Source organism: Ambystoma mexicanum, chromosome 7p, assembly GCF_040938575.1.
Source record: "Ambystoma mexicanum isolate Mex_15411 chromosome 7p, UKY_AmexF1_1, whole genome shotgun sequence".
In the NCBI taxonomy this organism is placed as follows: domain Eukaryota; kingdom Metazoa; phylum Chordata; class Amphibia; order Caudata; family Ambystomatidae; genus Ambystoma; species Ambystoma mexicanum.
Genome location: NC_090939.1, coordinates 255,409,474 through 255,424,506, shown reverse-complemented (window position 1 = coordinate 255,424,506; position 15,033 = coordinate 255,409,474). Strand labels below are relative to the sequence as shown.

Genomic DNA, 15,033 nt, shown 5'->3' with positions numbered 1-15,033 from the left:
AAAGGTCTTAATGGATGTAGCCTTCCAACTGGATGCGCACGTTTGCAAACGTCCTATTTAACCAGAGAGACTGCATCATTACTTGGTCGAAAGGAAGGGAAGCTTGGGGGCAAGCCATGACAAGAACATGCAGAAGCTTGGCCTGTGTTTCACCAGTGTCTGGACACTAAAAAAATGACCAGAGGAGGAAATTAAAACCAAAGCTCCCTCCAAATGACCCAGCAGGCACAGCCTGAATGCATGTAGAAGGATCCCCTGCTCCAAGAGTAACACCAGACATGTAGAATTCACGACCTTGCACTCTGATAAGATTGGTAAAACCATTCTACCATACTGTTGAGAAGGACCCCACAGGTTGCCAAAGGGACACTGGAAGTCCACAGACTTGGAGGGCCCAACTACCTGCCACCCAGGATATAAAGAGGACTCTGTAAACCGCAATTTCAAACTGTGGTTTATTACAAGCAAAACAAACAGGGATCAGCACAGAACAGGGAAAATCCTTGCACATCTCACTCCTCCTCGGCATGCAGGCCCGTTTTACTACACAATCACGTCAGAGTGACATCACAAGCTGGGCCCTTCTCCAGAAAACTCATTAGACCAGATGGTTGAGTATTATACCACCCATATTGGACTATATAGATGTTATTCTACTGGCCCTCGCATGTCAGGTGGCTGGCGTGGACCCACCCCCAAGTCACCAACTAGAACATTGTTGCAGTGTGGTGGATTTACCATTGGTTCTTGCCCATTGCTACCCACCCCTACTATACTAAACTGATTGGCTAGAGCGCATGTACCCAGACCTGGGATCCACAAATGTTCTCAGCTCACTGTGTACCTCAAGGTACTAAGAAGGACTATGTGTCTGATTTGTAAGTGGTGTGTACCACCTTAGCTCGTGAGAGTGCTCTCCTGATCAGCACAACACTTGTTGCATATTGCTGCACGATTGTCACTGTATGCGTCTGTTGGCCTGGGACCAGTGCTCCTTTCCCACCGCTGATCACCGTCCATGGTCTGCTTCAGCTACGTCACGTATTCAGAGACCACGAATTTGAGCTATGCAGCTCTGAATTATGAGGATTAGCCTATTCTACAGCTGGTCCCTTTGTCGTCTAGGGATTGGAATGTCATCCGTAGCTCTTGGCCTTGGCTGTGGGTCCGGTCACACACTTCTTGCTCTCTGTCCAGCCTGAATCAGCTCAGCTCATCTCTTGCTTGGAGACTCGAGGCCTGCTGTAATGTTCCTAAAGCTTATAATGCGATTTCTACAGTGTCCATGCCACACTACATTTCCATGGGCTAGTCACATTTAGCGGTCAGGTCCCATAGGTGCTCCTGCAGTTCCACAGGGTTATTTGCATGTAAGCATCTGCAAGCTCGTCTCAGGTTCTCTTGCCTCTTGTGGTTTCTACGTTTGGCTAATGGCAAAAATATTATAAGTTACTCACCGTATTGACTAAGGACTAGTTTAAGGACTGGACTTTCCTCCATACTGCATGGGCGTCCCTAGCTAGGGACGGGAGACTGAACCTTCTTCCCTTTAAATTTAGAGGTGTGTGGGGGTGCAGCCCTGGGAGCATGCGCTAACCTGACACCGCCCCCCAGCGCCACACCTCAGTCCCCATTGATTCGTCGACAATATTTAACATTGCCAAATGACACTAGTATTAGGGGGGAGGCTGGTGAGACGTATGAAGGGAAGGGGACTATGGACTAAGAGTATGTTAGTCACTACGGTGAGTAACTTATAAGGGAGTAGTTTCTTACCTGTAACTCCATTTCTCCAGCATTGGTATCTTTCATGGATTCACATGCTTAGAATATTCCCCGTCGTCAGACTGGGAACCCTCGGTACACATATATAGTAGTTTCCTATAGGAAAAAACTTCCGACACTTGTGTGTCCTATCCACATCTACGTCCTCCCCGAGGACGTCCACGCATGCCCCATAGGACGTAATGGTATAAAAGCCCCACCCCCGCGGGTCCCGTCAGATTTTGACCCCTCCAAAGAAGAAAGGGGGAAACCTGTTTATGCACATATCTTGCACCTTGCATTTCGGGGAGGCTGGTGGGCGCATGTGAATCCATGAAAGATACCAATGCTGGAGAAATGGAGTTACAGGTAAGAAACTACTCCCTTCTCCAGCATTGGATCTTTCATGGATTCACATGCTTAGAATAGATTGTATAGCAGTATCCTAAAAGAAGGAGGTGAGAATGCAATGCAACATACACCGCAAAACACCCCAAAACCTAATTATATAGGCACATAAGCAGCAACATATTTTCCAATATATACATATTCATCATACATACATATATATATATTTCTACTCAAAACCTACACACTAAAGAACCAGTATAGACAAGGCAAAAGACAAAAGCTTCACCGTTTTTGGCTTACCTCATTGAAACAGATGGCGCAGAACTGCCCTTCCCATCTGTACTTCATCCGCATGCTGCCTTTCCAGGCAGTAATGGCGTGTGAACGTGTGTGGGACTGACCATGCCGCCGCCTGGCAGATGTCTGTCAGAGGAATTCCTGCCCACACCGCGGAGGAGGCTGTCGATCTCGTGGAATGGGCTCTAGGGTGCCCTTGTAGGGGTCTCCCGGCCTTGGAGTGACTAAAAGCAATTGCCGACGAGACCCATCGGGCCAGTCCTTGCTTGGAGATTGCCCTTCCTCTCGTCGACGGACCATATGCAATGAACAGCTGTCTGGTAGTTCTGAGTTCCTGCGTTCTTTGCAGATAAAACTTTAACGCTCTTTTCACATCGAGCGTATGAAGAGCCTTTTCCGCCGTCGACGACGGGGTCGCAAAGAAAGTAGGGAGAGCAATGGTCGAGTGCTTGTGATAGACCGTCGGTACTTTTGGGATGAAAGTAGGATTAGTTGATAGTATCACTTTATCTTTAAAGAATCTCATATATGGAGGGTCTATGACTAATGCCTGTAATTCCGACACTCTTCTAGCTGACGTAATGGCAATTAAGAAAGCCAGCTTCCACGATAGGAACTGCATGGATGAAGAGGACATTGGTTCGAAAGGAGGTTTCATTAAAGCCGCCAACACCACATTTAGACTCCACGACGGTGGGAACCGCTTCGTAGGGGGAAAAGTTCTAAAGAGACCCCTCATGAAATGTTTTACCAGTCTGTCGCTGAATAACGGTGCGGAATGTCTCCTTCTCGTGAACCTTGAGATGGCCGCCAGGTGCACCTTGATGGATGACGAGGATAGCCCACTCTCTGCTAGGTGCAGAAGATACGGTAAAATTTGTTCAGGAGTTACTTCCCCAGGCCGAATTTTGTGCTGTGTTTGCCACCACATACAGAACCTTTGCCACTTGCATATGTATGACTTGTTAGTGGAAGGAGCCCTAGCCGCCTGTAGAATTTTTTGGCAATCCGACGAGAATTTCAAATTGCCAACTTCTGCAAAGTCAGGAGCCATGCCCTCAGGTTGAGGCTGTCCGGATTGTGATGCCACACAGTTCCCTTGTCCCTGGATAGGAGATTCGGAATTTTCTGGAAAGTTATCGGTTGTTCCAACGATAGGTGTAGTAGGCCGGAAAACCACGGTTGTCTCGGCCAATACGGTGCCACCAGAATGACCCGGCATTTGTATCTGCGAATCCACTGTATTGTCCTCCGTATAAAGGGAAACGGAGGGAAGGCTTACAGGAACTTGTCTGTCCACGGAAATGAGAACGCTTCCCCTAGGGATCCTTTCTGAGGCCATCTGCTCGCGAACTGCTCGCATTTCTTGTTTTCTTTCGTTGCGAAGAGATCGACTGAGGGGTGACCCCACCTTTTGAAGATTCTTTGCAGCTGAATGGTGTCCATCTCGCACTCGTGTATCTGAGCCATGCTCCTGCTCAGGGAATCCGCTTGTACGTTCTTCACTCCTGAGAGATGGTGAGCCACTATAGATATGTTGTGTTTCAAAGCCCAATGCCATACCTTTTGAGCCTCCACAGAAAGGGTCCTGGATCTCGTGCCTCCTTGTTTTATCAAGTAGAACATGGCTGTCGTGTTGTCTGTCAGCACTCTCACTCTCGACCCCTTGATATGTGGGAGGAATGATTTCAAGGCCCATCTCACTGCCCTCAGTTCCAGTACATTGATATGTAGGCGTGATTCGGTGGGAGACCATCTGCCCTGGGTTTGGTGGTTGTCCATGTGTGCTCCCCAGCCCGTCAGGGATGCGTCCGTGATGATGGTATTCTGAAATTCGGTTCTTGTAGAGGAACCCCTCTGTCCAGGTTGTGAAAGCTTTTCCACCATTGGAGGGCTCGGATGATTTCGTCGTCGTCGACGACGGTTAGCCTGTCCGACCACCGACCCGTGGACTGCTTCCATCTGTCCGCTAGGAATTCCTGAAGCGGCCTCATGAACAATCGACAGTTGGCTACTAGATGGATGCAGGAAGCCATGGAACCTAGGATCGCCACATACTTTCTCACTGAGAGTGTGCCATGTAGACGTAGTTGACTCGTCAGCCGATTGATCTTTGACATTCTGTCTAGGGAAGGCTTCACTATTCCCGACTGGGTTTCGAATTGAGCTCCCAAGAACTTTAAGTTCTTTGATGGCCTTAGAGAGGACTTTTCGAAGTTCACTGCGAACCCCAGTCATTGCAGAAGCTGTAAGGTAGCCTGTACGCTGTCGTTGGTCGACGCCGAGGAGGATCCCCTCACCAGCCAGTCGTCGAGGTACGGGTATACATGATGCCCTTTCTTTCTCAGCCAGGCTGCCACGGGCGCCAAACATTTTGTGAACGTTCTTGGGGAGGATTTGAGACCAAACGGGAGCACTGCGAATTGGTAGTGTGTCTGACCTACCATGAACCTCAGAAACTTCCTGTGTTTTTGACACATAGGGATGTGGAAGTATGCGTCCTGCAGATCTAGAGATGCCAAAAAATCTCCCACTTGAACAGACCTGATCACTTCCTGCAGTGTGAGCATTTTGAATTTCTGGTTCTGTAAGGTCTCGTTGAGGTCGCGTAGGTCGAGAATGGGACGCCATTTTCCGTTCAGCTTTTTTACCACAAAACACCGCGAGTATACCCCTTGGCCTTTCTGCGATGCAGGGACTAACTCTATGGCACCTTTCTGTAACATAAGTGCTACTTCCTGCAGCAAATTGTCCAGATGTGGTTGGGGTAGGAGTATAGGTGGACACTTTGGAGGTTTGCATTTGAATAGTAGAGAATGTCCGTACCTCACTGTGTCCAACACCCACTGATCTGTTGTGATGTTTTCCCATTCTTTGACGCAGCTTGACACTCTTCCTCCCAGAACGGTGCGCTTTCCGTCATTGCTGGTCTTTCTGTTTGCTCGTCGACGACGAATAGGTCGGTCGTCTCTTGGATGACTGGAAGTTTCTAAGCCGGCTTGAGTTTTGAGAGGCGCGTCTATATCCTTGGGAAGGGTACGCCGATCTGCCGAAGGATCTATCCCTGGGTGTAGAAAATCTTGCCAGATGCCCCTCTAAAGGGACGAAAGGATCGAAAGTGTTTACCACCCTGAAGAGCACCCAACGACCGTGCCGTATCCGAATCCTCCTTCATGCCCTTCAAGGCCTCATCCACCTTTTCTCCGAAAAGAAGGTCACCTTCTAAGGGCATGTCCAATACCTTATACTGCACCTCGGGTCTGAAGTTGGTGCACTTAAGCCAAGCCTGGCGTCTTAGAACAACGCTGTTGTTTATCTGCTTAAAACCAGAATCTGCCAGGTCCACCGCTATGTTAATAGCATGATTCGACACCTCTTCGCCCTCTCGTACCAGAGACATCGCCGTTCTTCTATGTTCCTCCGGAAGGTGGTCCAGTATAGGGGCCAGTCTGTGCCACATCTCCCTGTCGTACCTGGCCACAATAGCCAGAGAGTTGGCTGCTTTCACAGTTGCAGCACCCACGGAAATAACCTTCTTACCAAACACGTCTTGGCGTCTTGCCTCATTATCCGGAGGGGTAGAACACTTGTGTTGAGCCTTGGCTTTCCTCGTCGCCGCTGCCGACACCACTGAATCAGGTGTAGGTTGGGACGAAAGACACTTCGGGGTAGAGTCTGGCACTTTAAATTTCTTTTCAATGCGGCCTTTGACGGCCGGTTCAGAAAACGGGTGACGCATGGTTTGAACACCCTCTTTCCAGACATGATCTAAAATGGGTATTGAGAATATTGAGCGTCTATTCTTACCCATATGATCGAATAGAAAGCAGTCCTTTTTCTCCTCCTGCTGGGCCAGACCAAACTCCTTACATGCTTTTTCCATCATTGAGTGAAAAGCGCCAATATCGTCTGGTGGCGATGGATGAGTGGGGCTCTTTGGTGTTTCCAGTTCCACATCCGAAACCCAGGATGGATCCCTAGATGGAGACAGGGAGATATCCGATGCTGACCCACGGTCAGATAAAGAGTCCGAAAGCTCACCCTCCTCCTGGACTACTGGAGTCACCGGAATTCCACTCGTTTTGGTTGGACGGTGTGAAGGGCCGGGTTAGTCGACGGGGGATGTCGACGCCACAGGTGGAAGCCTTTCATCCAATGATTTTAGCAGCGAGTGTAAGGAGGACAGGACCTCCATGGACAGGGCCGATTTAGCGTTTGGAGTATTGGTAAATACCTGAGAGCAGGTTGCTCCTGATGGCGACTTGGCTCGTAGCCCAAGGTCTTCCGGGCCCGCAACCCTGAAACCGTCGTCTTCCTCCGAGGAAATCGACACTGCTTGTTCCTGCAGTAACGTGTCCGGCAACCCCATATCAAAAACTTCTGGTCTCCAGGCCAGAACTTCGGTCGACGAGGACATCGTCGCCGTCGTCATCGGGTTGATGACGGGGGAAATCAACTGCGTCAGAGGCAGTGAGGGCACTGACTGGTTCGTCGTCGATGGTGGGCCTGCAGGTGGCTTAGGCGGTCCCGCCTTAACGGTGCTCTCCCTGCGTTTATCCGACTCTCTACTTGTGGCAGATCTATGAGGATCGCCCGAGGAGGATTTTGGCCTTTCCTTCCCTTGTTTTTTCGACGATGATGATGATGGTATCTTTTTTGAAGATTCTTTTGAAGACTCCTTGGAAGAGTGGCTTCCTGGAACATCCCTTTCCGCCGGTCGAGTCTTCTTCGCTGGTGGTTCCGACGAGGTTGAACAGCGCGGGGCTCCCGATGTTTTCGTCGAGGCGACGCTGCGCACGGAGCCCACCTCCGACTGAGGGTATGCTCCCGCCCCGTCATTTAACCACGACACCAGTCGCCGATTCCGATCTTTCAGGGTTTTCTGAGAAAAACCCTTACATATTTCGCACTGGTCTGCGGAATGGTGAGGGTGGAGGCAATAAATACAATCTAGATGGCCGTACCCCTCGTAAACCTTCTTCAATCCGCACGTGGCGCACGGGCGAAACAACGGTTTGCCCGACATTCTGGTAAGACCAAAAAACCTCAGAGGCTCGTTCGGTCAACCCAGCGAGTAATTTCAACGATAGCCTAGAAAGTAGAGACTACGCGAGGAGATCCCACTATCTTTGGAGACGGTTGAAATCTGACGGGACCCGCGGGGGCAGGGCTTTTATACCATTACGTCCTATGGAGCATGTCTGGACGTCCTCGGGGAGGACGTAGATGTGGATAGGACACACAAGTGTCGGAAGTTTTTTCCTATAGGAAACGACTATATATGTGTACCGAGGGTTGCCAGTCTGACGACGGGGAATATTCTAAGCATGTGAATCCATGAAAGATCCAATGCTGGAGAATTACTCTTACGTCCTGTCCCCTTTCATCCATACTGCATGGGTGATTACAAGTGAATGTAGACCCAGGGTGGAGAGGAGACCCTTCTTAAGAAAACAGATTCCTTAGAACCGCCTGTCCGAAAGCCGCGACTGACCGTGCCGGCATCCAAACAGTAGTGCTTAAAGAAAGCCGAAGGGATGGCACAGGTGGCCACCCTGCTGATTACCTGCCACGGGATCTGCTGTTGGAATGCAATGGCCATGGCCTTGGCCCTGACTGCATGGGCGTGAAGGTTAGCAGGAAGCGGCTTGTGCTGCCCCTCGTAGGCCTCCCAGATGGCCGAAAACATCCAACGTGCAATAGAGGCCTTGGATGCTTGATACCCGGGCCTTGAGCCACCCACACCTCCCAACCACCCCACCCGAAGGTGACAAAATGCGTCCGACTTGCGGAAGCCCTTGGTCCTGTCCAGAGAGACTTTCAGAGCACATCTGACATCCAGACAGTGCAAAACCCTCAGCCACATTCTTGGGAATCAGCAAAAACGTAGGTAAGACCATTTCCTCATTTAGATGGAAAGCGGAGGGTACCCTAGGTAGGAATGCGGGGTGTCCCCGCAGGACAATCTTATCTTTGTGAAAAGTAGTATAGGGCTCTAAAGCAACCAGAACCTGGATCTCGCTGACTCTGCGAACAGAGGTGAAGCCCACTAAGATCTGTTTTAATGGTGACGAGCCTGAGGTCTGCGGATGTCAGTGGTCACAATCTATGAAAATAAGTAGTGGAACTATGTTCCCTACTGGCCTGCCCCTGCTCCCTACAAACCCCATCAGCATGCCCCCTCCCACTCACAATACAAACGCCCAAACACATGTGCCTGCTGTTAAAGGGAACTTTCAGTGCACTGAAAGTGCAAGTTTCAACTTCTTGCTACATGTTTATTTTAAAACTAAACCATTCAGGAATGGTTTTTAAAATAAAAGTATAGGAATGGTCAAACTTAATTTATAAAAAGTAGAGGACGACGATCCAAACCGCTCCCGCCCACTTCGACCACTGGCGGACGCCATTGGCTCGAATAGCTTGTGCACCAAGGCACCCAACACTACATTGAGATTCTTTTGATAGGCGGGTAGAGTCAGGAGAGACCCGTCAAACGTCTCTCGTCTATCTAGTTTGAAGAGGAAAATACCTCCTCCTCTGAATTTCTGTAGGCCCCTATGGCCGCCATATACGTGCATCATGTGTCCACCTGCACGCCTGAGTCTGCCCAGTGGCAGAACCCAGTCCACTTACTCTTGCACTGGCTCCTGGTTTCCTGGCTCCGAGCACCATGAATGATCTCTAGGTTAGCCTGTGATAGGCTGAAGTGCTTCAGCGTGACCTGCTCAGGAACCACGCTGCAAGGGCTAATTTCTGTGGTGCGGGGTGGATGACTCTGCCCACCTACTGTGCCATAAGATGAGCATCCACGACCAGCTGGACCCGTCAGAAGATGGGAGGCCTGTCCGAGAAGCTGAGAAGCTCAGCGAACCATGGTCTCGCCGGCCACTACAGAGCTATCAGAATGATGCTGAGGTGACAAGACTCCTTTATCTTGCAGATCACCCTGTGGACCAGGGGTGTGGGCGGGAAGGCATATGCTGTCATGCCGCTCCACTGAAGATGTAATGCGTCGTCCAGGGAGTCGAGGCCCTGTCTCTGCAAGGACACAAACTGCTGGCACTTGTTGTCCGAGGAGGCAAAAAGGTCCACCTGAGGGTGCCCCATTTGCTGAAGATCTCCAGGAATACCTGGTCATTCAATTACCACTCATAATTGTCCACTCCTAGTCTGCTGAGCCTGTCTGCCTCCAAGTTGGACTCCCCCAGAAGGTGGATGGCCGTGATGTAGATGTTATTCGGCAGGGCCCATTCCCACATGTTGACAGCTAGGCTGCACAGTGGAGGGGATCTGGTACCCCCTGCTTGTTGACATAGTACATGTTGGTGGAGTTGTCGGTCTGGATGAGGACAACCTTGCCCCCAATGACCGGGAGGAAAGCTTTGAGCGCTAGCCATATGTCCTTCAGTTCCAGCCAGTTGATAAGGGATTCCTACCGGGTCCAGACTCCATGGACACACTGGCTGTCCAGAGTGGACCCCCAGCCCTCGAGAGAGGAGTCTGCCGTGATTGTGACCTGCAGAGCCAGCTGCTGGAAGGGTATGCCCGTCCGCAGGTTGCAGTCCCTGGACCATCCTGTGAGGTCCAAGTGGAGAGAAGGAAGAAAGTTGACCAGCTCTGCTTGGGAGCCCCGCAGCGGATTCCAATATGCTGCAAAGTGCAGCTGTAATCTCCTCATCCTGAGTCTCGTGGGGGGTAAGGCCAGTAGGACCGCTGCCATGAGACTTAACAGATGCTGTTACCATCAGGCCGATGTCACTTCTCGGGTGAGGAAGTGAGTAGCGGCCCTCTTGATGGCCATGATCTTGTCCTGCAAGGGGCAAACTCTCTCAGAGCTTGTGTCCCATATGAGGCCCAGGAAAGTCAGTCTCTACGTAGGCTGCACCTGAGACGTCTTGAGGTTGAGCAAAAATCCCAGGTCGTGTAGTGTGCTCATAAGGGCGGAGGAAGTGTGGTGCATCGCCTTCAGAGATTTCGCCCCGACGAGCCAGTCGTCCAGGTATGGGTAGAGATGGTGGCCATGGGCACTGAGGAGGGTTGCCACTGCATTCATGAGTCTGGTAAAAAGCCAAGTTGAGGTCGAATGGTAGCACCCTGCACTGGAAATGGCAGCCCATGATCCTGAACCGCAGAAAGGAAAGTTGCGGCTGCCAAAATGGGACGTGTAGATACGCTTCCTTCAGATTGAGGGAGAACATCCAGTCTCCCCTGCACAATGTCTCCGCTATGAGTGCTGGCGTAACCATCTTGAATTTTTGAAGACGAGAGAGTTTGAGGGTGGAAAGGTCCAACTCCTCTCAGTCCAGCCTGGCTGTTCTTCTGTATGGTGAAAATCCTTGAGTAGAAGCCGAAGCCTCGCTGGGAGGCTGGAACTTATTCAAATACCTAGCTCTTGACGAGCGGCAGAATCTCTGCCAACAGAGTTGCTGTCCCAATCTGTGGGAGTGGAGGAGAGGAAGGGATCGGTAATCGGACCCCGTGACGGCAAAACTGTGCATGAAGGGCAAGCATGCCCCCCACCTGAGACACGTGGACCTGAAGGGACAAGTCATGCCTTCTTCCCCGCCGAGGCTATTGCGGGGGAGAGGGACTGAAAAAAGGCCTTACCCTGTCCCTTTTGTTGTTTACACCTGTGCTGACTGTGAATGGTCAGGCTGCCTGGACCTCCATTCTTGGAAGCCACTGAATGCTCCGAATGTCCACCCCTTGTCGGAGTGCTGATGTGACTGGGTGTACACCTTGGGCGTGGCCTTGGTAAGGATAAAGACTTTGCAGTTTGAGAACTGTTTCTTTTTATCTAGCTCCTCATCGGTTGTGAAGTGAAAGAGGTTGCCACCCTCAAATGGAAGGCCCAATATGTGTTCCTGGACGTCTGGGTTGAATTTAGTAGCTCAAAGCCAGGCAGTCATGTCCGTGGCAATGCATACAGCCCGGCCAGAGGTGTCTATGTGGGTCACGGTGGCCTCCATGATGTCTTGTGCCACCATTTTAGCCTATACCAGTCCCGCCTTGAAGCGTAACTGGCTCTGCACCGGAAGTTCTGTAAGGAAGTCAGCTATTTCCCAGCAAAGCATCTGGTTGACGGCTGCCAGCAAGGCATCCGCATTGGCTTGACGAAGATGCAGCGAAGCGTTGGAATAAAGCTTCTTCCCTTACACCTCCAAGATCATCTCTTCCTTGCTTAGCAGCGCCGAGGATGAGGTGGCCGAGGACAACTGAGGCTTTGAGTGGAGTGACGCCTCAGCAATCACTGAAGAGTGCGGTTGAGGTTGGGCCAACAGCAAGAGTGCATCTACCTCCATTTGCCAATATTTGGCATCCACGCGTCGATTGACTGGCTGGACCGAGTGGGATTTGGGCCACGCCTTTTTGACCAAGGAGACTACGTCGTCCTGCATCAGAATCCCAGTTCTAGTCGTGGTGCATAGAGTGAGGACTTCGGCAAGAACTCCTGCTTCCGGTTGTTAGACTTTGGGTTGTGGAAGGCCCAAGTACTCTGCCAGCCCTGCAAGTTCTTTGTGTAAGGCCTTGGCAAACAATGACGTGTCGAGGGTCTTCTTCCTAGTCTGTGTCCACCAAGGTGTCCGGCCGGTCCAGAGCGAGTGAAGGAGTGCTGGGCGCCAAGCGATGAGGTGTGCAGACTGGAGCCGGAGGTTGGTACAGAACCGCCTGAACTGCGGGAGGCAGGGGAGCCGGAATTGAAGGTCCATAGGAGGAATGACTATGGGCGCCGGTGGCGAGGCCGGTGGGAGCATGTCCCCGATTACAACCTTGAGGATGACCCCATCTGATGAGATCTCATGAGTGTGAGGAACTTTTCAAAGAACCTGTCCTCGCAGGCCGGTGGGGTGGCAGGTGGTATTGACGGCATAGGGGCCGCTGCTGGGGCTGCTGCATATTCTGTCTAGTTGGTTGAAGAGGGAACCTGCCCTGCGCTGCTGTTGGATAAGCTGTAGGCTACGTACTTGGTTGACACCAGTCCCACCTTGTAACTCGTTCACCCACCTGCTCAGTTCCTCGGGGTGGTATCGGACAAGCGGCCATCTTGACGAGCTGCATGCCACGTGCCGAAGTCCTGGTGCTTGGCTCACTGGGCCCAGCCTCCTCCAGGACTCAACGGTGGAGCATGAGACCTACACTGCACCTCAGGCCAAGGCCTGGTAGGCATGTCGCCCTTGGCAGAGTCGCCAGTAGTGCTGCGCGCAAGCGCCCCCTCAGCCATGTCGCCGGTACAAGGGCGTAGCCCCTCGAGTGTACACCCGGTAAAAACCTTGCAGTCCCTCAGCACTGTCTCTGGAAGGATCTACAGTTAGGCCCGGTACCCGTGCTGGTGTGAGAACCTGAGAGGTTCCTCCCGCTCAGTGTTTCCTTGGGAATGAGTCACCTTTGCGGGGTGGGCTGGAAAAGAGCAGCCCTCCCTTGGGCCTTGACTTATGTCTGAAGAAGTCCTTCAAGTCCTCTGGAGGTGACTTTCACAAAGAACTCCCTCCATCTAGCTAGTCTGTTCTTCAGAGTACGCGAAGAAAGTGTGTTGCAAGCAGTACAAACCTCACATTCGTGGTCGGGGCCAAGGCAACAGAGGCAAAGATCGTGGGGATCTGATGTAGGGAAGAGCCCCTCGCAGGCTGGACACCTGCTGAAGCCTGCTAAAATCAACATGAGCCAGGGAGAAGCGTGGCACCAGAGGACAGAGTACCTCATTGATAATAGAAGACAAAAAGACAGAAGAAAGTATCTGGGAAAGAGCGTGTGGTATTACATTGCCGAAGCCAAACCCAGGAGCATTGGTGAAATCAGCCTGTTCCCGTCGATGCGGAAAAGGGGACCGAGGTCTGGCTCTAGAGAGCAGGTTCACAGTAGCACATGCCCCCAGGGCCGCACCCCCGCGCACTTCTAAATTTAAAGAGGAAGAATGTTTTTTTCTGGTGAAAAGGGTTCAGTCTCCCGTCCCCAGTGAGGGATGCCAATGCAGTAGGAGGAAAGGGGACATGACGTAAGTAAATAAAAGCAATGAGTGTATGTATGTGCAGCTGTCCTCCAACTTTGACCTGTATTCGAGTGCGTGTGTCCAGAAGTGCAGATGGCACGTGTGCTTCATGTCTAACGCTGCTATATCGTGCCGTCTCCAACGACGTCAGCAAAATGCCTTCTTGGTGTTTAGTCCAAGCTGTCCGTACAGGTATCCTTAATCATGACCTGCGGCTCTTCATCCACACATGGATGTGTTTGTATGTCAATCGGGCAGTATGGCTGGCTGAGGGGATACCTCTCTATATATTTATCAATCATGGGTCCATTGGGGATTTTTCCAAAATAAAATGGGCAATTGTGGTGCTTTCTGGCTTTCTTACTCGTCATGAATTTAGTAGGAGGGGCTTACGGAGGTAGGATTCCCAATCCCTCTTCAGTACTCCGCTGGTCGACCTGTCGACCACATCCTTACAGGACAGTCCTTTTGCTCTTGGCTGCCATATCTTAGTTATTCCTCCAAGGTGCCCATAGTAGTTTGTGTGGTCATCAAATGATCAGTACATGTAACCGCACATTCATTCAGGGTTGCACCAAACCCACTTTCCTTAATAGTACTTTGCAACGAATGGGTTGGCCAACTTCATGGAGCTAGTTAGGAACAGGTCACATTGTACAATTCTCTCTCACATCTTGTCCCTTTCAGCCACAATCTAGTCCTTGGCTCCTCCTATGTTCACATCCATCAGGATCTGCATTCTGATGGCTTCTTCCACTGTTTTATTTAATCCCACACATTGAAGTTGCGGCCAGCAAGAGTGCTCCCATTATCACCTTCATTCCATCTGACAGCCATGACGGCATCCATGACAAGATGTACGCTATCCAGCTCTGGTCCTTCGCTGTAGTACCTCTTGCTTCATCTTCCATCTTGACATGCATTTGTGCCAGAAATGCCACCGCAGCTGATAGAGTTCCGTTATCTTCATTGTTGGCAGGTTTGAATGTGCAACAGGACCTCCCAATCTTTGCGCAAACTCCTCCTCCCATAGCTGTGAGCAGATCCAGAATATACCTTTCCCGGAGCGCTACCAACCTTTTTTTTTTATTTTTTTAAAAACTTTCTTTATTGATTTTCAACAGATTGATAGACCACGAACATATCAGGTACTGCATATACATTACACGTCCATAACTTCCCCCATACCACCCTCCACCCCCACCCCACCCCCCAAGACTCCGATCAACTCCACTGTTCAATATCGAGCCAGTTCAGAGGTCAGGGCTGGCTGATCAACTGAGGGGTCATCCACCGCTCCAAGGTGGAGTAATGGCACGGTCAGCGACACCCAGCGATGTAATTCCTCACTGGAGTCCAGCCTCTGTTCGTGGATAGCGGTTTCCCACGCTCCGGTCTCGGCTGCCAACCACTTAGTGAGGTCGTTCCACCATTGTGCTTCAATCGGGCCTCTGGGGCTCTTCCAACACATGGCTATGCGTCTTTTAGCCGTGATATAAATTAAGTCTTTGAGTCTATTTAGGGGTTTGTTTTTGCGATCACGGCTGCACCTGCCCAGGATGCAGGCCACAGGGCTATGTACGTCCAGTTCAATGTCTGCTTTTGCCACCCTTCCCCGCACCTGCATCCAA

General features: G+C 51.1%; 1 protein-coding gene across 1 annotated transcript in view; it reads right to left on the bottom strand.

Annotated features, from left to right (window-relative positions):
• The window catches only part of PATL2 (PAT1 homolog 2), a 1,529,270-nt gene that overhangs the window by 569,496 nt on the left and 944,741 nt on the right, over nucleotides 1-15,033 (bottom strand). The window lies entirely within an intron of this gene.